Raw genomic sequence first — 27,712 nt, forward strand, 5'->3', positions numbered from 1 at the left:
GGAAACCACCATCGTCTAGAAGGTTTTCCAACCGTCGTGAAATCGACCGCCATCTTTTGTACAACCAACAACGACGGTTAACAACCGACGTCGTTAAGTAATTCAACGTCCAGATTTATTTCGAACCGACGTGTAATTACTATATAATTAGGGAAAAATGAAATCTTCGACAACATTAGATGACGGTTTTATGAAAACTGAGACGTCTAAAGAGTTTTACATGTCAAGATCAAAGGAAGAACCGACATACAGATAATTATCCACGTCCCTAAAAGAAGGAAAAATGACTTGGATAAGCTAGAAACCGTCGTGGTTAATTTGTACTATGTTAAACAAACAAAAAAACCGACATCTAAAACATAAACTACGTCGTTTACACAAACCAATAGACGTTTAAAGAGTATTGCATGTCATTTGGGTCACAATAATTGCCTAAACATGATATAACCACGTCCTGCACCTGGCATCACCGACATTTATGTAATTATCCACGTCGAGAACTTTAATAAAAACCGACGTGGTAAGTATATTCCACGGTTGTTACTTGCAAGAATTGTCGTTTAAATTTAACAAAGAAGTCCCTTTGACACAGTTAGACGTCACTTTTTCTAAATAACTAACGTTTAAAAGATTTAAAATGACATAATATTACTCAATATTGACGTACCAAACTATACTCCACGTCGGTTTTTGTCAAAGGATGACATTATAAGTAGTATTGAAGGCGTGGATAGAAAAATAACCAATGTGGATTATGTATTCAACGTTTGTGGAGTTAAAATAATGGACGTGGTTAATTATATCACTACGTCTAGAGATCCATCTGGTTGACGTTGTAATTGCTTACCACGTCGGTTTTCATTACATAATGACATGGTTGTCCTTTTAAAAGTCGCTTGTTTAACCAGCCTTGACGTATGTATACTTGGAGACGTAGGTTGTTTTAGACTATCTGACGTGCAGAACATCTCTTACGACAATTAATGGAACTGAACGGCCTTTATTTCGACCTTTAGACGACGGTTTATTTTAACCAAACCGACTTGATTTCTTTTTCAGATGTCTGTTTTTTTGCTTTACGGTCGTTTGCCTTTTAAAACCCGGCGTTGTTTTTATTTTAGACGTCTGTGTTTCCAGTTTTTTTTACTGGACCATCGTACTTTATAGCTTTAACCCAGCTTTTTTAATTTTTGATTTGTCATCCCCAAAGCCTGCATATAATGAATATGTGATCAGAATTAAAATGATGTACATAATTATTAATTAGTGTCAAACAATTAACTAAATAAGTGATGTCATACATTACAACAATCAATCAATCCATATATCTTCACACCCATCTCTAATATTTTCATTCCCTAACTCACCCACTAGGTCATCAAATGTGTCAACATTTAGTATCCCTCTAGTAAATGGCTCACACTCAATTCTAGTATCACCTAGCACATCATCACCAATAACATCATTTTATTCTCCATTAGGCATTGATAACACTGACCAACCACGATGCATTGGGTCGTCAACATAAAATACTTGTTTGACTTGAGAAGTCATAACAAATTGGTTATTCATATGTCCAATTTTACTAAGATCTACAAGGGTAAATCCAAGTTTGTAGACTACAAGGCCCGAATGGTTATCTATCCAATCACACCTCGAGACTAGGATTCTAAACTTTTGGTAGTCAAGGTCTCAAATTTCTTGAATGACACCATAAAAACCCATATTGGAGACAATAGGATTTCTATCCTTGGTACTAGCAACTTGCATAGTATGTGCAAGTAAATGAACTCCACTATTTTGGACAGTTCGCACATCATCTTGTGCCTTGGTGTTAAATTTAACACCATTAATAAGTTAGCTCCTATATGATAGCACTGCCATGCTTGGACCAGCTGCTAGCCACCTCAGATTTTCTGATATGCCATTATGCTCTTCCCCATTAAGTTCACTTTGAACATGAAAATTAATCATATATATCTGAATTCAATCTAAAATATAGAATGGAAGAAAATTAAAAGTTGAATATGCATGTCATTCAATAACATATATATACCTTAAAGTGGAGTCATTGAATGAAAGTGCTATTATGCATATCTTGCAGCCACTTTGTTCTCTTTCTAAATTTTGGATAAGTGGTCTTGATGTGGATCATATGTTCCCTACATTGACACGAAAAAATCAAGCATTATGGTCCCTTGTGTATAAGATAAACATAAGGAATAATAATATTTAAAATGGCGCTCCATATGAAAAATAAAAGTCATACGTACTCGATATAAGGTAGGACTTCCTCCGTATTCTCTAAGACATATAGATGTGCATGGTTCAACAAGTCCCGATCAACTAAGCTTACTGTGCAACCTAATAATGGCTTCGAAACTCCCATCTTCTGGCTTGAAGGCACTCGAACTGTACTAACATTAGATAAATGCTCAGTGCAAAACTCTACAGCTTCTTCAGCTATACACCGCTTAGCAATGCAATCTTCTGGATGATTATAGTTCCGAACATACCATTTTATCCCTTTCATATACCTTTCAAACGGATACATCCATCTAAAACATACTAGGCCACATAGACGAACTTCTCTGACAAGATGTACTACTAGATGAACCATGATATCAAAGAATGATGGGGGAAAGTACTTCTCAAGTAAACACAAAGTAAGTACTACATCTTATTCCAACTTATCTAGCTTGGAAACATCTATTGTCTTTGCACATATAGAATTGAAGAAGAAGCACAATCGAGTTATTGCATACCTTGCAGGCTTTTTCCAAAACAGAACGAATTGCCACAGGGAGCAATTGTTGCATCAAGGTATGACAATCATGAGATTTAAGTCCAAGAAGTCTTGAATCTTTTAAAGATCCAAGATTTTTTTTTATTTGAACAATAACCTTCAGGGACCTTCATACCACAGACTGAATTGCAAACCGCTCTCTTCTCTACTCTTGACAAATTCCAAGGCCCTGGAGGCAAGCGAGTACGTTTTTGTCCATACTCGGGTTGCAAATCAGTTTTGACCCCCATGTTCAATAAATCTAACCAAGCAATAATCCCATCTTTATTTTTTCTAGGGATCTCTAGCAATGTACCAATGATACTATTGCAAACATTCTTCTCAATATGCATAACATCTAGGACATGCATCACATGAAGGTATTTCCAATACTCGAGATCAAAGAATTTTGATTTCTTCTTTCAACAAACTCTGTCACCATCATTCTCACCAATACTTCCCCAATTTTTTGAGCCCCATATGTAATTAATATCTTCAACCATGTGCAACACTTCTTCTCCGGTTAATGGCTCGGGAGACGTGCCATATTCAGGTTTCCCACTAAAAGATGCACGATACCTCCAATATGGATGATTGATTGGTAACCATTTTCTATGCCCAATGTAACAAATTTTGTGACCATTTTTCAACCTGTGACTAGGTGTATTATCGCCGCATATTGGACAAGCTTTATATCCTTTAACGACACAACTAGATAAGTTGCCATTGGCAGGAAAATCATTAATTGTCCACAATAATACACCTATGAGTGTAAAGTATTCTCCTATATGTGCATTATACACTCCTCTAATCCCATCCTATAGAGATTTTAAATCATAAATCAAAGGCTCTAAGTAGACGTCTATATCATTTTCAGGCTGTTTAGGACCGGAAATCAATAAGGTCAACATCATGAACTTCCGTTTCATGCATAGCCATGGTGAAAGATTATATGTAACTAAGATAACTGGCCAACAACTGTATCTGCTACTTAAAGAGTTGTGGGGATTGAATCCATCAGATGAGAGAGCCAATCTCAAGTTTCTCGGCTCTTTACCAAACTCAGGCCATTTATCATCAACAAGTTTCCAAGATGGGGAATCTACTGGATGAGACATTTGACCGTCAACTGATTTTCTAGCAGCATGCCAAGTCAAACTCTTAGCTGTCTTATGTGATTGAAACATCCTTTTAAACCTTGGAATTGGAGGAAAATACTACACCATCTTCGTTGGCACACCCTCTTTCAAGATTGAATATTTGCCTTCCTTCCACCTTGAGACACCACAAGTAGGAAAATTAGTTGAATCTTCATAATCCTTCCTATACAAGATGCAATTAGGACATGCGTGGATTTTCTCATAACTCATCCCTAAAGCATAATGTCTTTTTTGCCTTGTACATAGAGGAAGGTAGTGTATTTCCTTCCGAAAGCAAAAAGTATCAATAAGTCACTCATCCCATGTTTTGCTTTCAAATTATATAACTTCACCAAAGCCAACAACATCGTGGCTACCATGGTACAAGGGTTGATCTCCATCCTCAATCACGCAAACTCATGATCAAATCCAATATCGCCTAAATCATTATCATCCATCCCTACTTCTTCAAAATTGAACCTACTTTACTCACTACATTTCTACTAGCATTAGTAGTCCAAAGGTTCTCCGTGCCATGTCCAAATCTTATATGGTCAATTCCATTAAAGTATTGGTCCCTTATAATTCCAACTCCAAACAATCGAATATTCCCACATTTAACACACGGACAATGAATATGAGTTGTATTTAGATTTTCTACAGTAAAATTCAAAAATCATTCCACACCTAACTCATATGGATCTTCTATCCGCATGCATCCATGACTTATACATCTCACGCACTATAAAATCACACATATGATAAAGTAAAAAAGCGAGCAATGAAACAATACTATATTTGGAAAAAAAAAATCCACAAGAATCAGACGATGGTTTTTACAAAATAATAGTCATGTAAGATAGATTGAGACAACGACATGTCTAACCGTCGTCTTTAAGCAACTAGCAAGATATTTGTTAGGGTTAGGGTCGACGGCGGTAGTAAATAAAAAGCCGACGTATAATAAAAATTTAGACGACAGTTGGTCCCACCAACCGTCGTCGTGGTTTACAAAAAACCAAAGCCTAATTCTTCCATTCCTATTCCTTTTCAAAGAACCCTTAACATAATGCAAACATCAAAACATAAAAGAACCCATATATAGCTCCCATCAAGAACCCATAGCTCCCAAAACATAAAAGAACCCGTATTAAGAAACCAAAGCTGAGAGAATATACAAACTAACAGAATATTTAGAGAGATTTGAGAGAATATATATACAAACTAATAAGAGAATATTAAGACAGAGCTAAGAGAATATACGTACAGCTGAGAGAAAATATCAAATGCTTGAGAGAGCTGAGAGAAAATATCAAATGCTTGAGAGAGCTCAGAGAATATACCCAATGCTTTGAGAGAGAGCGAAAACTTTAAGACAAATTTACGTTGAAGAGAGAGAATGACATACTTTAGGGTTAAAGGAAAATTTTGAAAATTTTAGATCCCAGTCAAAAATTTCAAAGGATCGCATTTATTAAAGAGGATGGTAAATACAACTCAGTCGTTGTTGTATTTCAGACTTACAACGGCGGTTATGTTACTCTGACGCCATTGTAAAGCATTTTGACGTCACCCATACAAAAACCGACGTCTAAAGTATTCAATAATTAGATTTGCTTTGTGTTTCCTGGGATTCGAACGCAACACGCGTAATTGACCAAAAAGAGGGAGAGAAACCGGCATCGTTTCAATAAAACCTAAGCCCTAAACCCTAAATTTTACAATAATTATAAAAAAATACACAAGTATGAGAAAAATGAACCGAAAATTGCTAGGACTCCTTATAACAATGCCTTCTATATTAGTAGGCTAATATCCATATTAAATAATTTTGAATTTTATGACCACCAATAGATCACATAAACCTTAGGGTTATGTTATGGAAAGTATATGCCGATTGTGCTTTGTCTCTAAATCCTTTTGACTTTTGTTATCACTTCTAATTTTGAAATCTAAAATTCAAATTTTCAGGCATGTAGGGGGGAGATATTGCCTCAATGAGTGCATAGAATTTGTCGGTTTATGTTTTGAATTTTTTTTGAATATATTATGAATATTAGTAAATAAATACAAATAAAAATATTTTAAATATTAAATATTTTAAACATTTAGGGGAGATAAATTCTTTCAATGAGTGCATGGTAGTTGTCAGTTTATTCTATGGAATTTGTTTTGAAATTATTATGAATATTAGGAATAAAATATAAAAGTCATACAAAAATTAAATGACAAATGTACATAACCGACGTTGCATCCGTTTACAATGATGGTACATAACACATAATGCCATCCTAGAAACATTAGACGTCGTAATGTACTCCCCGACGTGGTTGTTGATAGATATGCATAGATATGAGACGTGTAAATAAGAATGAGACGTCGGTTTTTGGGATTTAATTTAAATTTTTATAATATATTTTCATTTTATTTTCATTTAACGACATAAATATCTTATCCAAAAAAAACTAGAAACAAAAATATATTTCATTTGATTTTTTTTATGAATGTTCAATTAATTACCAAAAATATGTTTATATACATTATCAAAAATTAAAATAAACCTAAACATTTTAAAAATAAATTATATAAGTTATTGTTCTGTAATTGCTTGTTCACGAATTCTGCCTATTCTAGCCTGACTTCGTCAATAAATTCTTGAGTATACACAACTGGTTCCTTTTTCTTGTCAAACTGCAAATAAAAAACAAAAACCGATATGTTATAAATATTAAAACACGGTTTTAAAAGAAAACGTTGTGGTATTAAAACAAATAAATTATATCTTAAATTTTACCTTCTTCTCAAATGTTAGGCCTGGATCATGAATTATATCTCTCATGAAACGCATCACGTAATAGCCACACTCTACATTTGTTGGTTGTCTAGGAGTGCCTTGTACATTTTTCCATATGGGTGATTTACGTGATGATTGTTTGCCTGTGTGAGAGTTATACATTTTGATTGAATTGTTTCAAGAAAACAAAAAGTGTTAATGACAAAACTAAAAATCAACATTAAAAAATATTAACCGTTGTGGTAAATAAGTGAAGACAACGGTTTGTTAAAACAAATGACGTCGTATTTTAGTTCAAACAGAGGAAAATAAGAACTGTCATTACGTATCATTCTAACGTTGATCTCGAAGAAAAACGACGTATAACCAAAATTGTTTTTAAATTTTAAAGTTGAACAGAAAAAATTAAAACATCCTAAAATGAAAAACACAAATGACGTGGTATTTCAATTAAGACGACGGTTTCAAAAAAATACGGACGTTGTAAATGATTTCAAACGTCGATTATAATATACCGTCGTTGTATTTTCACTACAACGTCGGTATTTGAAAACTCCGTCGTATCATTCAAATGCATAAATAAAAAATCTTACTTTTTCATTAATATACTTACGTATTCACTATATTTCTCATGTCCTCGTCAACAGAGCGGTTTGGCAATGAATCCATGTAATAGACAGTCTCCGTAGCTGGTCTCACAATTATTAACACCCAATGACCCCTATACAAAATGATCCATATATATTAAATATACTACAAAAAAAATATTACAAGGGACCAAGTATAGAAGGGGACTAAACCTAGATTATAAGGCACCAAGTAAAATTGATCCCTATATGTGTTTTTCAAGCGTTCTGAGAAATGTTTTGAACGGTGAGATAACGTTCCAGATTAAGAGCTGACTTGTCCAGGTCCACGAGGGCAATAAGGTTTACCATATTTGCCATTTTTGAATAGTCAAATAAGTACCAATAAGGCTTCCATGGTCTAGAATTACCTCATGTATACTGCAATCACTGTGGATCCAATCTCAACCATGGAAGCAAACCGTAAAATGTCTTCACTCAAGAGCCATGTATCATGATCAGTGCCAAACACTTCCTCTGGCATGTGAATTCTAATGGTCTCGTTAGCAGGCTTAACTTGGTCTCCACATATTGGCATAGGGCTAATAGAGGAGTTGGCGTGTCAAGCTTTGATAGGTCCTGTAACAAGAAATAAATAAAGTTTGTACATTAAGTAAAATAAACGACTCCAACAAATCAAAAAACCGACTTGCTATATAATATCAATGACGGTTTCTAAAACATATTGATAGGAGTAAAGGTTATAGACAACGGTAAATACATAACAGTCATTGTGTAAACGTTATAACGTAGCTACACAATAGAAAGGTTGTCTAGGTAAAACTAGACGACGGGTTTTAAAATAAACACCAACGTCTATTTAAAATTTAAAATTTAGAAAAAGTAAATGTCAGAGATTTTATCGTTTGATCTTGACGGTTTTCAGCAGTATCAACATCATCATCAGCATCAACATCATTCGTGGGTTTGTCTTCATCCAATTCAAGGCCTCTCACATTAGAGCAGCTTGCTTTGTCAGACATAGGATTTTTTGGGCTTTGCTCTTGAGGAATTGGAGTAATTGGTGTTGGTGTAGTTGGAATTTTACTGAGCAAGTTGGGATCAAAGTTGGGAATTAGTTGACTGAATTGTTTCAACATAATTTCCCTCTCTGCTCTGACTGCCTCCATAACACTTTCCTTTGCCTTGGCCTCCATCTTTTTGGTTTCCTCTCTCACTGCTGCCATAACACTTTCCTTTAATTTGTCAGCAAATTTTACTTTCTGCTATTTCGGCAAATTGAAGAATTGAGTTGGGGAAACACCATCTCCAACACCTTTGACTCTCCCACCATGCTCTGGGGTTCCCAAAGCCAAAGCCAAAACATCGTTGCTACCAGAGATAGTCAAAGTGCCCTCAGATACTTATTTTTTCAAATCATCCTAAGAGTGAGAGAGAGAATGTTAGTGAGTGAACAGATAGTAAAACTGATTAAATAAATAAATAAATAAAAATATTAACCGACGTGGTAAAGTGATTAAGATGACGGTTTATTTAAAAAACAGCCGCAGAAAAGAATTTAATACGTCGGCCCAAAACTATTGTCGTGTTGTATACGTTAACACGTCGGTCCATTAAAAAAACCGTCCTTTATTTGACATCGGAGATAAAAAAAACTTAACCAAAAAATTCATTGATCCAAATATAGTGTACAAACCAATTGTAGAGAAATAGAGAGGGAGAGAGAGTGTGTGTGCGTGTGAATATGAAGAAAGTTCAAAATTTAATTTAAAAAACCTAACACATAAACACAAAACTATCGTTGTAATTCTATACAGATGTATGTTTTATAAAAATACTGACGTTATATATTTTTTAAAAGGTGGTATTTAAAAACCGTCGTGGGGTTTCATGTCTAACGACGGTTACTAAAAAGATCGACGTCTGAATGAAAAATAAAACCTCTGTTTTACAAGTTTAGAACAGAGTCAGTGAGACTTACGATTAATTTTTCCTTCTCTGCAACCTTTGGATCAGCGATGTTTCCTGTTTATCTTCTCTTGCCTTCTTCCATAGCAGAGATCGATCGATTTCTTCACCAGGCATGGTTTCTTCCTGTTCATCCTCCAAACCAACGTACCCTTTTCGAGACAACCTATGGTTGTACTCACATTTCTCCCTTCTCTTTGACGCTCAGAATGCATAGCCTCAAAATCTGGGGATAACCTTGAAGCTACAAAAGCATCTCATTGCGATTTCTCTATGAAGTTATAAAGCTGAGGGGGCTATTTTAACTTCTCCTTCTCGTTTGTAAATGGAAGGATAAACTGCCTAGTTAAGGTAGACTTAAAATCCTTCCATGTTTTGGTGGCAGATGAAATCACCATCTTCTTGCCCCCTTCCCCAACAATATAAGCCATTTGAACAGCTTCCCAAATCTGCTCCTTCAGGTCCTTGGGCAATTGAGTCCATTTCTTGTCCACAAGAGGGACTCTAGTGCGTGCCAAAATACCAATGTAACTCTGCATCTCAATAGCAGCTTTGCCATGTGGTCTGCCACTTTTATTGTACTCAACCACAGGCTTAATCTTCTGGATTTTTCTATTCACAACACGGCACATTGTGTTGATACCACGAGTCAATTTCGTCACTTCATCAAATGTCGCAGAGCTTGAGTCTTTCCAGGAGGATGAAGTAAATCTCATCTTCTATGCGGGATTGCTTGGAACAGATTTGGATTCAGCCATTTGTGCCTTTGAAACTGCAATGTCCTTGCCTTGACCTTTTGCAGCTTGAGCCTCCTTACTTTAAGATTTCAAAACCATGTTTAGAGAGAAGTACAAACTACAAGACGGTTAGGTAAAATACAGACGTAAAATGAAAGTTCAGACGACGACAAACAAGTAGAACCGTCGTGCTAATCTATAGAAATATGGATGTGCTAATACGACGTGGTCATTAACTTAAGACGACATAATTAAATACAATCATCGTCATATTATAAGTTCATAAATAAAAATACCGTCCAGTTTTTTCTCTCCCACGTTCGTTTCAAATACGACGACAATTTTCTCTTTCAAACGACGATTTATTAACACACCACGCCGCTTATTATGAAATGTGCTATTAAAATAGCACGAATTTAATTATAGTCATGGTGTATCAACAAAAACGCCAAATTCGATAAAAACCCGTCGTCCTCACATGAACGTGAGTGGGAACAGTGAAAGATTTGGCCTTTTCATACTCTAGTCTTGTTTCAAACACCATTGCGACTCGTTATTGAAAAAAAACTTCAAATGAAAGGGAAAGTGAAGGAAAAAAAACGGAGTGAGAAAATACATTTGGCTTGCAAAGAAAGTTTTCTTCGGAATAAAATTTTGGAGACGAAGACGAGGAAGAACGTAAAAGAGAGGGAAATTGAGAATCAGAAACGCAGCTTTTTGGAAAAGAGAGGGAAACTGATAGAAAACTGAAAATTTTAGAGAGAACGCAAAATTTTAGGTCAGGTGACCAAAAAGTTTATATAGTATCCCAAAGATAACGACAACGACGGTAATCATAAAAACCGCCCTAATATGTACTTACCACGACATTAAAATAACATCAACCGACATGGTTAGTAAAAAAGCCTTCTGACTTTTTGTATTCCGAAAACGACGTGGTTAGTTGGGCACTACACGTCAAAATTTTAATTTAAAAGAAGTATTATAATAAGTTACCACGTCGCTTTTTTATAGGTAACCGACGTTGTTTGTCTACTCCTCGTTGCCTTTAGTTTAATAATCGACGTTGTTTGGTATTTAATACGTCTTCCGTGTTTCAAGAACTAACGTAGATTACTTGTTAAACGTCGTTAGGTGTAATATAACCGACGTGTATATGAATTTTTTTTATAAATTGAGGTTTTTTTCACGAGTTCTTTCATTTTCAGTTTTCAATTAGGGTTCCAACTTCTTCTGTCTCACCTCTTAGGAGGCGATTGTTTGGATGTTGATGTGTGTGTGCATTTGTGTATCTGGAGGACACAAACACACACACATCATCAACTTCCAAAAAATTGTCTCTCCAATACAAATCTGCTTCTGCCGTCGTCAAATTTTAGAGGTAATTATTTGGATGTTGATGTGTGTGTGCGTTTGTGTTTCTGGAGGACACAAACACACACACATCATCAACTTCCAAAAAATTATCTATTTGAATGCAAATCTGTGGCTGCCTTCGTCAAATCTTAGAGGCAAATTTTTGATGTTGATGTGTGTGTGCTTGTGTATCTGAAAGACACAAACACACACATCCTCAACGTCTAAAATATTGTCTTTCTGTGGTCTGATTATGATGAGGAACAGAGTTCCATCCGTAACATTTCGTAACTCTTGGGATCTCGTAAAATCTGATTTTGTCGATCGTTTCAGATAAACTGCCGTGGTTATTCTCAATTCTTGTCATTAATATTATCTACCGACGTAGGAAACTAAAATAATATAAATAAATTGAAAAAAAAATACTATTAAGACGACGGTTTAGATATAACGTGAGACGTATAGAGTCAATAAATACGACGGTAATTTTAACTTCACGACGTATCCCTTGGGATCTCAGAAAAATCTGATTTTGTCGGCGGTTATTCTCAATTCTTGTCATTAAGTTGGTCTACAAGTCGAGGATATCAAAAAAATAGTAAAAAAATAATATTATTAAGATGACGGTTTATATATCAGGGTTGACGTATAAAGTGAATAAATACGACGATAAATTTAACTTCACGATGTGGTAAATTTTATTATACGGTGTTATTGAACAAACCAACGTGGTTAGAGTTAAAGATACCGTCGTAGTATGCTACAAGAAATAAGTCGATAAATTTATCTTTACTGTCGTTGTACATTTATTTAATACGGCGGTGTTTTGTAATTTACCGCCCTGGATTCTTTTGAAATTATACGACGCCGGATACGAAAACTTGGTCGTGTTTCTTACGGAGTAAAAACATCGGCTATTTATTTACACCGTTGTCTTTACTTTCTACGTCAGTGGATTCATACCTTCTGCCGTTGTTTTTTGGCTCAAAGTTTACTTTGAGGAAAACCTTTTTCAATAAGACGTCGGTTTTTAAATTAGGTGTGTCGTTTTTTTGGAACACTCTTTATAATCTTCAATTTTTAGTAGTTTGAGTTAATAATACATGACGGTTTTATAAAACCGTCGTCTTTTCAAACACGATGACGGTTTTCTGTTAAACCGTCATTTTTTTCTAGTTGTCTTTTTTACTTTTTGTAGTAGTGCCAATAATCGCCGTAACATGATATAACCACGTCCTGCACTTGGCATCACCGACGCTTAACGCTTATGTAATTATCCACGTCGAGAACTTTAATAAAAACCGACGTGGTAAGTATATTCGATGTCTATTATTTGCGAGACTCGTCGTTTAAATTTAACAAAGAAGGCCCTTTGACACAGTTAGACGTCACTTTTTCTAAATAATCAAAGTCTAAAAGATTTAAAATGACATAATACTACTCAATATTGACGTACAAAACTATACCCCACGTCAGTTTTTGTCAAAGAATGACGTTATAAATAATATTGAAGGCTTGGATAGGAAAATAACATACGTGGATTATATATTCAACGTCCGTGGCGTTAGAATAATGGACATGGTTAATTATATCACTATGTCTAGAGATCCATCTGCTTGACGTTGTAATTTCTTACCATGTCGGTTTTGATTACAAAATGATGTGGTTGTCCTTTTAAAAGTCACCTGTTTAACTTGCCGTGACGTATGTATGCTCGGAGACGTTAGTTATTTTAGACTCTCCAACGTGCAGTAACATCTGTCACGACAGTTAATGGAACTGAACGCCTTTATTTCGACCTTTAGACAACTGTTTATTTTAACCAAACCGACTTGATTTCTTTTTCAGATGTCTGTTTTTTTGCTTTACGGTCTTTTGCCTTTTTAAAACCTGACGTTCTTTTTATTTTAGACGTCTGTGTTTCCAGTTTTTTTACCGGACCGTTGTACTTTACAGCTTTAACCCAGATTTTTTAATTTTTGATTTGACATGCCCAGAGCCTGCATATAATGAACATGTGATCAGAATTAAAATGATGTACAGAATTATAAAGTAATGTCATACAATTAACTAAATAAGAAATGTCATACATTACAACAATCAATCAATCCATATATCGTCACACCCATCCCTAATATTTTCATTCCCTAACTCATCCACTAGGTCATCAAATGTGTCAACATTTGGTATCCCTCTAGTAAATGGCTCACACTCAATTCTAGTATCACCTAGCACATCATCACCAATAACATCATTATATTCTCTATTAGCCATTGATAACACTACTGACCAACCACAATGCATTGGGTCGTCGACATAAAATACTTGTTTGACATGAGAAGCCATAACAAATTGGTCATTCCTATGTCCAATTTTACTCAGATCTACAAGGGTAAATCCAAGTTCGTCGACTACAAGGCCTGAAGTGTTATCTATCCAATCACACCTCAAGACTGGGATTCTAAACTTTTGGTAGTCAAGGTCCCAAATTTTTTGAATAACACCATAAAAACACATATTGGAGACAATAGGGTTTTTATCCTTGGCACTAGCAACTTGCATAGTATGTGCAAGTAAATAAACTCCACTATTTTGGATAGTTCGCACATCATCTTGTGCCTTGGTGTTAAATTTAACACCATGAATAAGATAGCTCCTATATGATGGCATTGCCATGCTTGGACCAGCGGCTAGCCACCTTGAATTTTTTGATACGCCATTATGCTCTTCCCCATTAAGTTCACTTTGAACCTGCAAATTAATTATATATATCTGAATTCAATCTAACATATAGAATGGAAAAAAATTAAAAGTTGAATATGCATGTCATTCAATAACATATATATACCTTAAAGTGGAGCCATTGAAGGAAAGTGTTATTATGCTTATCTTGCAGTCACTTTGTTCTCTTTCTAAATTTTGGATAAGTGGTCTTGATGTGGATCATATGTTCCCTACATTTACACGAAAAAATCAAGCATTACAGTCCCTTGTATATAAGATAAACATAAGGAATAATAATATTTAAAATGGCTCTCCGAATGGAAAAAAAAAGTCATACGTACTCGATATAAGGTAGGACTTCCTCTGTAGTCTCCAAGACATATAGATGTGCCTGGTTCAAGAAGTCCCGATCAACTAAGCTGACTGTGCAACCTGATAATGGCTTCTAAACTCCCATCTTTTGGTTTGAAGGCACTCCAACTGTACTAACATAAGATAAATGCTCGGTGCAAAACTTTACAGCTTCTTCAGCTATATACCGCTCAGCAATGCAACCTTTCGGACGATTACGGTTCTGAACATACCCTTTTAGCACTTTCATATACCTTTCAAACGGGTACATCTATCTAAAATATACTGGGCCACATAAATGAACTTTTCTGACAAGATGTACTACTAGATGAACCATGATATCAAAGAATGAAGGGGGAAAGTACTTCTCAAGCAAACACAAAGTAACTACTACATCTTCTTCCAACTTATCTAGCTTGGAAACATCTACCGTCTTTGCATATATAGAATTGAAGAAGAAGCACAATCGAGTTATTGCATACCTTGCAGGCTTCTCCAAATCATAACGAATTGCCACAGGGTGCAATTGTTGCATCAAGGTCTGACAATCATGAGATTTAAGTCCAAGAAGTCTTGAATCTTTTAAAGATACATGATTTTTTATATTTGAACAATAACCTTCAGGGACCTTCATACCATTGAAAGAATTGCAAACCACTCTCTTCTATGCTCTTGACAAATTCCAAGGCCCTGGAGGCAAGCGAGTACATCTTTATCCATACTCGGGTTGCAAATTTGTTTTGACCCCCATGTTCAATAAATCTAACCGAGCAGCAATCCTATCTTTATTTTTTCCAGGGATCTCTAGCAATGTACCAATGATACTATCGCACACATTCTTCTCAATATGCATAACATCTTGGACATGCCTCACATGAAGGTATTTCCAATACTCGAGATCAAAGAATTTTGATTTCTTCTTCCAACAAACTCTGTCACCATCATTCTCACCAACACTTCCCCCATTTTTTGAGCCCCATATGTAATTAATATCTTCAACCATGTGCAACACTTCTTCTCCAATTAATGGCTCGGGAGACGTGCCATATTCAGGTTTCCTATTAAAAGTTGCACACTGCCTCCAATATGGATGATTGATTGGTAACCATTTTCTATGCCCAATGTAACAAATTTTGTGACCATTTTTCAACCTGTGACTAGGTGTATTATTGCCGCATATTGGACAAGCTTTATATGCTTTAACGACACAGCTAGATAAGTTGCCATAGATAGGAAAATCATTAATTGTCCACAGTAATACACCTTTGAGTGTAAAGTATTCTCCTATATGTGCATCATACACTCCTCTAATCTCAACCCACATAGATTTTAAATCATCAATCAAAGCCTCTAAGTAGATGTTTATATCATTCTCACGCTGTTTAGAACCGGAAATCAATAAGGTCAACATCATAAACTTCCGTTTCATGTATAGCCATGGTAAGAGATTATATGTAACTAAGATAACTGGCCAACAACTGTATCTGCTACTTAAAGAACTGTGGGGATTGAATCCATTAGAAGAGAGAGCCAATCAATAAGTTTCCAAGACGGGGAATCTGCTGGATGAGACATCTGACCGTCAACTGATTTTCTAGCAGCATGCCAAGTCAAACTCTTAGCTGTCTTATGTGATTGAAACATCTTTTTAAAGATTGAATCTTTGCCTTCCTTCCACCTTAAGACACCACAAGTAGGAAAATTAGTTGAATTTTGATAATCCTTCCTATACAAGGTGCAGTCATTGGGACATGCGTGGATTTTCTGACAAGTCATCCCTAAAGCAAACAATGTCTTTTTTGCCTCGTACATAGAGGAAGGTAGTGTATTTCCTTCAAGAAGCAAATCTCCTTGAGGTATCAATAATTCTGTAAAACAAACATCACTCATCCCATATTTTGCTTTCAAATTATATAACTTCACCAAAGCCGACAACATCATGTACTTACTGCTACCAGGGTACAAGGGTTGATCTCTATCCCCAATCACATTGGCAAACTCATAAGGATCAAATCCAATATCGCCTAAATAATTATCATCCATCCCTACTTCTTTAGATACAAAACTGAACCTATTTTGCTCATCTTCTTCCACATTTCTACTAGCATTAGTAGTCCATTCCCAAGGTTCTCCGTGCCATGTCCAAATCTTATAGCTTTGATCAATTCCATTAAAGTATAAGTGGTCCCTTATAATTCCAACTCCAAACAATCGAATATTCCCACATTTAACACATGGACAATGAATATGAGTTATATTTCCAATATTTTCTATAGCAAAATTCAAAAATCCTTCCACACCTAACTCATATGCCTTCGATCTTCTATCCGCATGCATATATGACTTATCCATCTCACGCACTATAAAATCACACATATGATAAAGTAAAAAGGCCAGCAATGAAACAATACTATATTGACAGAGAAGAGAACAAAGTGGAAAAAAAATTAAAAAAAATCCACAAGAATCAGACGACGGTTTTTACAGAATAATAGTCACGTAAGATAGATTAAGGCAACGGCATGTCTATTTACCATCGTCTTTAAGCAACTAACAAGATATTTGTTAGGGTTAGGGTCGACGACGGTAGTAAATAAAAAGCCGACGTATAATAAAAATTTGGATGACGGTTGGTCCCACCAACAGTCGTCGCGGTTTACAAAAAACCAAAGCCTAATTCTTCCATCCCCATTCCTTCTCAAAGAACCCTTAACATAATGCAAACATCAAAACATAAAAGAACCCATTTATAGCTCCGATCCAGAACCCATAGCTCCCAAAACATAAAAGAACCCATATTAAGAAACCAAAGCTGAGAGAATATACAATCTAACAGAATATTTAGAGAGATTTGAGAGAATATACAAACTAAGAGAATATTGAGAGAGTAAGAGAATATATATACAAACTAATAAGAGAATATTGAGAGAGAGCTGAGAGAATATATGTACATGGATATTGCGAGAGACCTGAGAGAAAGTATCAAATGCTTGAGAGAGCTCAGAGAATATACCCAATGCTTTGAGAGAGAGCGAAAACTTTAAGACAAATTTACGTTGAAGAGAGAGAAGGAAATACTTTAGGGTTAAAGAAAATTCTAAACATTTTAGATCCCGTTAAAAAATTTCAAAGCACCGCGTTTATTAAAGACGACGGTAAATACAACCCTCATCGTTAGATTTCAGACTTACAACGGCGGTTATGTTATACCGACGCCGTTGTAAAGCAATTTGACGCTGCCCATACAAAAACCAACGTCTAAAGTATTAAATAATTAGATTTGCTTTATGCGTTTCCTGGGATTCAACGCGCGTAATTGACCAAAAAGAGGGAGAGAAACCGGCGTCGTTTCAATAAAACCTAAACCCTAAATTTTACAATAATTATAAAAAAATACACAAGTCTGAGAAAAATGAACCGAAAATTGCTACGGACTCCTTATAACAATGTCTTTTATATTAGTAGGCTAATATCCATATTAAATAATTTTGAATTTTATGACCACCAATGGATCACATAAACCTTAGGCTTATGTTATGGAAAATATATGACTATTGTGCTTTGTCTCTAAATCCTTTTGACTTTTGTTATCACTTCTAATTTTGAAATCTAAAATTAAAATTTTCAGGCATGTAGGGGGGATATTGCCTCAATGAGTGCATAGCCATTTGTCGGTTTATTTTTTGAATATATTATGAATATTAGTAAATAAATACAAATAAAAATATTTTAAAGATTTAGGGGAGATAAAATATTTTAATGAGTGCATGGTATTTGTCAGTTTATTCTATGGAATTTTTTGTTGAAATTATTATGAATATTAGGAATAAAATATAAAAGTCATACAAAAATTAAATGACAAATGCACATAACTGACGTTGCATCCGTTTACAACGACATTACATAACACATAACGCCGTCCTAGAACATATTAGATGTCGCAATGTACTCCCTGACGTGGTTAGTATGTTACTACGTCAACCTTTTCTTAATAACCGACGTAAGTAGAATTTACACCGTGGATTATTATGTTAATGACGACGTTGTTTAGATATACAACGTCACATTTTACCTTGTAACCAACATTTTACCCTTTTAACACATCCTCTCTGTTGTACTAATGGACATTGTATGTCTATATTAACCGTCGTGTATATCAACCTTACATGACGTTTTTGAGAAATGCAATCGATGTTTTCTTTCCCGCTACTTCAAGACAGCGATTGTTCATAGATATGAGACGTGTAAATAAGAATGAGACGTCGGTTTTTGGGATTTAATTTAAATTTTTATGATATATTTTCATTTTATTTCATTTAACGACATAAATCTCTTATAAAAAAAAAAAACTAGAAACAAAAATATATTTCATTTGATTTTTTTGATGAATGTTCAATTAATTACCAAAAATATGTTTATATATGTTATCAAAAATTAAAATAAAACTAAACATTTGAAAAATGAATTATATCACTTATTGTTCTGTAATAGCTTGTTCACGAATTTTGCCCATTCCAGCCTGAGTTCGTCAATAAGTTCTTGAGTATACACAATCTGGTTCCTTTTCTTGTCAAACTGCAAATAAAGAACAAAAAGCGACGTGTTATAAATATTAAAACGACGGTTTTGAAAGAAAACGTCGTGGTATTAAAAAAAAGAAATTATATCTTAAACTTTACCTTCTTCTCAAATGCTAGGCCTGGATCATGAATTATATCTCACATGAAACGCAACACGTGATAGCCACACTCTACATTTGTTGGTTGTCTAGGAGTGCCTTGTAGATTTTTCCATATGGGTGATTTACGTAATGATTGTTTGCCTGTGTGAGAGTTATACATTTTGATTAAACTGTTTCAAGAAAAGAAAAAGTGTTAATGACAACTAAAAATCAGCATTAAAAAATATTAACCGTCGTAGTAAATAAGTGAAGACGGCGGTTTGTTAAAACAAATGACGTGGTATTTTAGTTCAAACGTCGGAAAATAAGAACCGTCGTTGTGTATCATTGTAACGTCGGTGATGAAGAAAAACAACATATAACTAAAGTTGTTTTTAAATTTTAAAGTTGAACAGAAAAAATTAAAACATCCTAAAATGAAAAACACAAATGACGTGGTATTTCAATGAAGACAACGGTTTCAAGAAAATACTGACGTTGTAAATGATTTCCAACATCGGTTGTAATATATCGTCATTGTGTTTTCACTACAACATCGGTATTTGAAAAATCCGTCGTATCATTCAAATGCATAAATAAAAAATCTTAGTTTTTCATCAATATACTTACGTTTTCACTATATTTCTCTTGTCCTCGTCAACAGAGCGGTTTGGCAATGAATCCATATAATAGACAGCCTCCTTAGCTGGTCTCACAATTATTAACACCCAATGACCCCTACACAAAATGATCCATATATATTAAATATACTAGAATTACCTTATGTATACTGCAATCACTGTCGATCCAATCTCAACCATGGAAGCAAACTGTAAAATGTCTTCACTCAAGAGCCAGGTATCATGATCAGTGCCAAACACTTCCTCTGGCATGTGAATTCTAATGGTCTTGTTAGCGGGCTTCAACTTGGTCTTGACATATTGGCATAGGGCTAACAGAGGAGCTGGCATGTCAAGCTTCACTACTACAAAAAAGGAAAAGGACGACAGAATTCATCGTCGTATATTCGGTTTTCAAACCGTCGTGAAATCGACCGACATCTATTTGGGTGTTAAACCACGACACTAAATCACCGTCATTGTTAAAACAAACAACGTCATTAACAAATAATAACCGATGTCTTTGTAATGGAAAAAGAGATAAAAATATAGTCGAGAATGAGAATAGAAGACCAATTCTAACAAAAAAACGTCGTTAAAAAAAAACATATGACATATATTAACAGAACATGGCCGCAAGATATACATACAATGACGAGACTAAAACTCACCGCTGTTAAATATACCTTTCACGACAAATAAAAATATGACGTCTTTAAATACATAATCGACGACGTTATTGACTCCTACTACGTCACTACATTTTCAACAACCGTCGTGAAATGAATTTTCTACTTCGATTTTTCTATTAATGATGAAGTGGAAATAGATGTTAGGGTCATTACTTACGACGCATGTATTTAAACTGATGACGTTGTACTAAATAAACAACGTCGGTTCTAAATAAATGAGAGTTGTATTACAGAATTTATACGTCATCTTTTAAAATATAATCGTCGTCCAATGGATCTTAGACGGCAATGTTTCTTAGTCCACCACCGTGTAAAATAGTTTTAATGACACGATTTGAAAATAAACGACGTGGAAAATATGTTGGGGTCATTACTTACGACACATTAATTTATAAAGATGATGTTGTCGTCAATATACAAAGTCGTTATCATGCAAAAGACAGCAGTGTTTCATAATTTATATGTCATCATTAACAAAATTACCGTCGTCTAATTCCTATTAGACGGCGTTGTTTATCCGAAATTTGCCGTGTAAAGAAATTTTAACGACATTATCATAAGAAAAGAGAAGTGGATACATTCATATAACGTTGTTTTTATAAAGGAACGACGTCTAAATATATCTTAACGTCGACAAATTTACCAATGGATTTAAAATACCGTCGTGAATTCATCTTTTTCCACTTCGTTTATGAAAGAACATGCGACGTGGTAAAGTTAAGACGACGTCGTCTTTTGTAACGTTCCGTTAGATATCTCGTCTTTTAGATGTCGGTATTATGGGATTGGAGTCGTGTTATTTGGAATTACATGGCGGCTCTTTATGCTTCTCCAATTTGATATCCTTAATAACTGTTTCACAATAGCGTCGTGGTTCTTCTTTGTTACGTTGCTTTAAGACGTCAGTAAATATATTGCGGTCGTTGAATGCTCCAAAACGTCGTTTTTTATTAGAACAGACGTTTGTTTTTCACATTTTTATCAAGACCGTCGTGTTTGTAATCTTGAACCAGTATTTTTTGTACTGATTGTTTTGTGGCCAAAACCTGTATAATGAAAGTGAAGAAATCACATTACAATATATTGCAAAATTAATGTCATACACTGCCAATTACATAAGCATCATTCAATCCATATATCTTCACACCCATCTCGAATATTTTGACTCCCAAACTCACCCACTAGTTCATCAAATGTGTCAACATTTGGCATCCCTCTAGTAAATGGCTCACACTCAATTCTCACATCACCTAAGACATCATCACCAATAACATCATTATATTCTCTATTAGGCATTGATAACACTACCGACAAACCACGATGCATCGGGTCGTCAACAAAAAATACTTGTTTGACTTGAGAAGCCAAAACAAATTGGTCATTCCTATGTCCAATTTTACTCAAATCTACAAGGGTAAATCCAAGTTCGCTGACTACAAGACCAGAAGTATTATCTATCCAATCACACCTAAAGACTGGGACTGTAAACTTTTGGTAGTCAAGGTCCCAAATTTCTTGAATGACACCATAAAAACCCATATTTGAGAGAATTTGGTTTTTATCCTTGGCACTAGCAACTTGCATGGTATGCGCAAGTAAATAAACTCCACTATTTTGAGTTGTCCGCACATCATCATGTGCCTTGATGTTAAATTTAATACCTTTAATAAGATAGCTCCTATATGATGGCACGACCATGTTTGGACCAGCTGCTAGCCACCTTAAATTTTCTGATACGCCATGATTGTCTTCCTCATTAAGTTCACTTTGAACCTGCAAATTAATCATATCTTAATTCAATCTAACATAGAAAGAAGAAAATTAAAAGTCCAATATGTTATTCAATAACATATACCTTGAAGCGTAGCCATTGAATGAAAGTGCTATTGTGTTTATCCTGTAGCGCTTTGTTCTCTTTCTAAATTTTGCATAAGCGGTCTTGATGTGGATCATATGTTGCCTACATGACACGAAAAATTCAAGCATTACGGTCCCAAACATATAAGATAAACATAAGAAATAATTTAAAATGGAAACTTAAAGAATAAAACTCATACGTACTCGATATAAGGTAGGACTTCCTCCGTATTCTCCAAGACATATAGATGTGCTTGGTTCAACAGTCCCGATTAACTACGCCATCAGGCAACCCTGATAATGGCTTTGAAACTCCCATCTTTTGACTTGAAGGCACTCCAACTGCACTAACATCAGATAAATGCTTGGTACAAAACTCTACACTTCTTCACTATATACCGCTCAACAATGCAACCTTCAGGACGAGTATGATTCTGAACATACCCTTTAGCACTTTCATATATCTTTCAAACGGATACATCCATCTAAAATATACTGGCCCACATAGACGAACTTCTCTGACAAGATGTACTACTAGATGAACCATGATATCAAAGAATGAAGGGGGAAAGTACTTCTCAAGCAAATACAAAGTAACTACTACATCTTCTTCCAACTTATCTAGCTTGGAAACATCAACTCTTTGCACATATAGCATTGAAGAAGAAGTACAAACGAGTTATTGCATACTTTGCAGGCTTCTCCAAAATAGAACGAATTGCCATAAGGAGCAATTGTTGCATTAAGGTATGACAATCATGTGATTTAAGGCCAACAAGTCTTGAATCTTGTAAAGATACAAGATTTTTTATATTTGAAGAATAACCTTCAGGGACCTTCATACCATAGAAAGAATTGCAAACCTCTCTCTTCTCTGCTCTTGACAAATTCCAAGGCCCGGAAGGTAAATGAGTACGTCTTTCTCCATACTCGGGTTGCAAATAAGTTTTGACCCCCATGTTCAATAAATCTAATCGAGCAGCAATCCCATCTATAGTTTTTCTAGGGATCTCTAGCAATGTATCAATGATACTATCGCAAACATTCTTCTCAATGTGCATAACATCTAGGACATGCCTCACAGGAAGGTATTTCCAATACTCGAGATCAAAGAATATTGATTTCTTCTTCCAACAAACTCTGTCACCATCTTCAACCATATGCAGCACTTCTTCTCCGGTTAATGGCTCAGGAGGCGTGCCATATTCAAGTTTCCCATTAAAAGCTACACGTTGCCTCCTATATGGTTGATTGATTAGTAACCATTTTCTATGCCCAATGTAACAAATTTTGTGGTCATTTTTCAACCTGTGACTAGGTGTAGCATCGCCGCATATTGGACAAGCTTTATATCCTTTAACAACACAACCAGATAAGTTTCCATAGGCAGGGAAATCATTAATTGTCCACATTAATGCAGCTCTAAGTGTAAAGTATTCTCCATTATGTGCATCGTACACTCCTCTAATCCCATCCCACAAGGAATTTAAATCATCAATCAAAGACTCCAAGTAGACGTCTATATCATTTCCAGTTGTTTAGGACCGAAAATCAATAAGGTCAGCATCATGAACTTTCGTTTCATGCACAACAATAGAGGAAGATTATATGTAATTAAGATAACTAGCCAGCAACTATATCTGCTACTTAGAGAACTGTGGGGATTGAATCCATCGATGAAAGAGCCAATCTCAAGTTTCTCGGCTCATTACCAAACTCGGGCCATTTATCATCAAGAAGTTTCCAAGACGGGGAATCCGCCGGATGAGATATCGACCGTCAATTGATTTTCTAGCAGCATGCCAAGTCAAACTCTTAGCTGTCTCATGTGATCGAAACATCCTTTTAAACCTTGGAATTGGAGGAAAATACCACACCACCTTCGCTGGCACACCCTCTTTCAAGATTGAATCTTTGCCTTCCTTCCACCTTGAGATACCACAAGTAGGACAATTAGTTGAATCTTCATACTCATTCCTATACAAGATGCAATCATTGGGGCATGCGTGCATTTTCTCATAACTCAGCCCCAATGCACACAAAGTCGTTTTTGCATAATACATAGAGGCCGGTATTGTATTTCCTTATGGAAGCAAATCGCCTTGAAGTATCAATAATTCTGTAACACAGACATAACTCATCCCATGTTTTGCCTTCAAATTATACAACTTCACTAATGCTCGATAACTTCGTGTACTTTCTACAGCTAGGGTACAATGGTTGATCTCCATCCCCAATCATATTGGCAAACTCATAAGGATCGGATCCAAAATCACAAAAATTATTATCATCCATCTCTATTTCTTCAGACACAAAACTGTACCTACTATGGTCATCATCTTCTTCAACATTTCTACTAGCATTAGTAGTTACTTCCCAAGGTTCTTCGTGAAATGTCCAATTCTTATAGCTTTGCTCAACTCCATTAAAGTATAAGTGATCCCTTATAATTCCAACCCCAAACAATTTCAAATTAATACATTTAACACATGGACAACGGATATGTGTTGTAGTTAGAAGATTTTCTACAGAAAAGTTCAAAAATGCTTCCATCCCTAACTCATATGCCTTCGATCTTCTATCCGAGTGCATCCATGACTTATCCATCTCCGACACTATACCCTATTATCTATAATAAAGTGAAAAGACAAGCAATGACCATCACTATAGCATATTATATAAAGTTTTAATAGCAAGTAATATACTACACAGACAACGGTTTTTAAACAAAAATAGACGTATTGGACATATATAGACGACGGTTTATCAACAAACGTCGTCTAATTATAACCACGACGGTAGTTAAAGAACACCGTCGTGTATAGTCTGACGACGGTTTATGAAAAACCGTTGTATGCCTAAAAACGCGTCGATATCCCAGTTTATTTTTAAGAACGATAGGATTTTTAGTACTGCAAAACAGGTTAAAATCACTGAAAATACTTGCAAGAATACAAGGTAATTGTAGTATAAATGCTCATGCAAGGTCGTTGTCCCCAAAGATTGTTTGACTAATCTGTAATTAAACTAACTCTTAATTAATAACTAAAATAGATTTTATCAAAGATTTGAAGTTCATGAATTTGAAAAGATTAACTAACAGTAAAAGAAATCTGAAAGTTGGGAAATAATAATAGCAAAGAAGAAAAACGATTTCTTTTTAAAGACTAAGAATTTAGAGAAAACTAGGGTTTAGCCAACACCATCGCAATCCTATGCAATTCTATCAATTACTTATGAATTTCCACATATATGCTTTGAAGGTTAGGTTTTCCTAATGCATATTTTCCTTGTGATGTTCAAGCGAAAACGTATATCTAACATGCAATCCGTCTGTGATGTTCAGATCAAATCTAAACATGCAAGACTCATTAAGTTTTGTGAAAACCCTTTGAAAAACCATGCAACCCTTAAGAGCGTGATGTTCGCCTTAAGTGAACTTACAATTACTAATCACAAGAAGCCCTCCTCAATTTCAGGGGATGTTCCAACAGAAATTGCATCAAATTACTTGTCTACATATCCTAATGGTGATCAGTCATTAAAATAGATAGATAGTTTTAAACACAGTGATTAATAATTCAAAGCAAACATGCATTCATTCATAAGCAGATTAATAAAACTACATATTCATGCTAGGCTTACGGCCTCGCCCTAGCAAAGGGAATTAGTTACACATAATCATAATTGAAATCCAAGAAAATATCATTCGAATGAGTAAGAATGAAAACACCTGAAAGTAGCGAAAATCCAAAACCCTAGCAATTGCTCCCAAAGCCAAAAAGAAGTTCTAAAAGGAGATCCCAAAATTGCAGTGAAAAGAAGCTTAAATACCTCCTAAAACCTAGCTACCCAATCCCACAAGGAAATTAAGTTAAAATAAAATAATACTAGGAAATAAAGTCCAAATTGGATTAGGAGAATCTGCCCAAATCTGCCCAGCCACGTTTTGGTCTCAAATCTCCTCCAAATCTGGCCCAAGATAGCTCGTTTTAAAGATAAAAATATTCCGAACACTTCTCCAGAAGGCCACGAACCCATCCGAGGTCATCTTGGGCTCTAAAATCGCAATAAAAGCCCAAAACGTCACTATTCCAGCATAGCGCACTGCTCCTTTATTTATTCGCCAGGAAATCATCGCTTGGTGGAAAAGTCTGAAATTCTGACACGATCAAGCTAAGTGACTCACGAACGTCCTCCAACTGGAATTACTCCAAAATTCGTCCATTTGATTATGTTTTGCTCCAGAGGAAGTTGGAAGACCTATATTAGAAATATAATTCAAAGTATCAAAATTCTTCCAAAATATTAACCAAAATATACTAAGAATGGGGTTAAATATATAATATAAAATCGACTCATCAAAATACCCCCAAACTTAGCTTTTTGCTTGTCCTCAAGCAAAACAAGACTCAAACAAAAAATAAGAACTTAACAAACTGGACACTTGACCAACACTTAACCAGGACAAAATTTCCACCTTCAAGTTGCAATGCATAGCAAATTTTAAAAACTAGAACATCTTTTCAATAGATCCAAGTAATCCCACCACAGAGTCTAAGCTATTTAGAATCAATTAGAAAAGAATTCACAAACTTCCTTCGGTGTAAAGTGAACCATCATAGTTAAGGAGACTTGACTAAAACCCTTATCTCTCATCCCTTTTATTCATACTTCACATATATTTCTTTTTCTTTTTTTTTCTTTTTTTTTCTTTTTTTCATTTTTTTTTCAAGAATGTAGTGGTTGTGCAATGTTGGTTCCCTTAAGCTTTCGATCCAACCCATGTAGTGAGCTTTAGGTCAATGACTCCCAAACCACTAAGGCTTTAAGGCATTAGGTGTAGAACACCCCTAAGGACTTATTAACTCAAGCTGAAAAGGCTACGAAACCAACTAACCACCCTGCCTCATGCCAAAACTCTACCGTTTGACTCAAGAATCACTGCTGATTAGGCAGGACTGGCCCGTTACTAGGCAAAGCTTCGGGTGAGGCAATTATTACTTTATAACACAAACTAACTTATTTATATAGAACAAAAATTAAAACACACTGGGACAAACAATAAGTATTTCAATTGTACTCCCCACAAACCATGTTGGTGTGATGTGCAAATTTCAGAGTATAATTCATGAATTAGTGTCTAAGCAACAATAAACAGAAAAGACTCTATTGTGGGACTAATCTTCACCATGTCTATTTGTTCTAAAGTTTAAAATAATCTATGGATATTAACTTAAAAACGAAAATTTTAAACAAGACTATAAAAAAAAAAAAAAAATTAAAAAAAAATAAAATAAAATAAAGTAAAATTTACTTTCCTACCCCCAAACTTAAATCACACATTGTCCTCAAGGTGTGGAAAATAAGCAAAAGAAACAAGAGTAGACCAAACAACTAAATCCTAGAAAATGGAAATAAAAAATAAAGAAAACACTCTAG

General features: G+C 35.1%; 2 pseudogenes; both read right to left on the reverse strand.

Moving 5' to 3' along the window:
- Positions 1-2,263: 2,263 nt before the first annotated feature.
- Positions 2,264-4,304, reverse strand: LOC148915773 (uncharacterized; annotated as a pseudogene).
- A 9,012-nt stretch (positions 4,305-13,316) lies between these two features.
- On the reverse strand, positions 13,317-24,565 carry LOC148915774 (uncharacterized; annotated as a pseudogene).
- Between the last annotated feature and the right edge of the window lie 3,147 nt (positions 24,566-27,712).

The sequence above is a fragment of the Prunus mume genome, linkage group LG6, assembly GCF_029339155.1.
Source record: "Prunus mume cultivar Tortuosa linkage group LG6, ASM2933915v1, whole genome shotgun sequence".
Classification (NCBI taxonomy): domain Eukaryota; kingdom Viridiplantae; phylum Streptophyta; class Magnoliopsida; order Rosales; family Rosaceae; genus Prunus; species Prunus mume.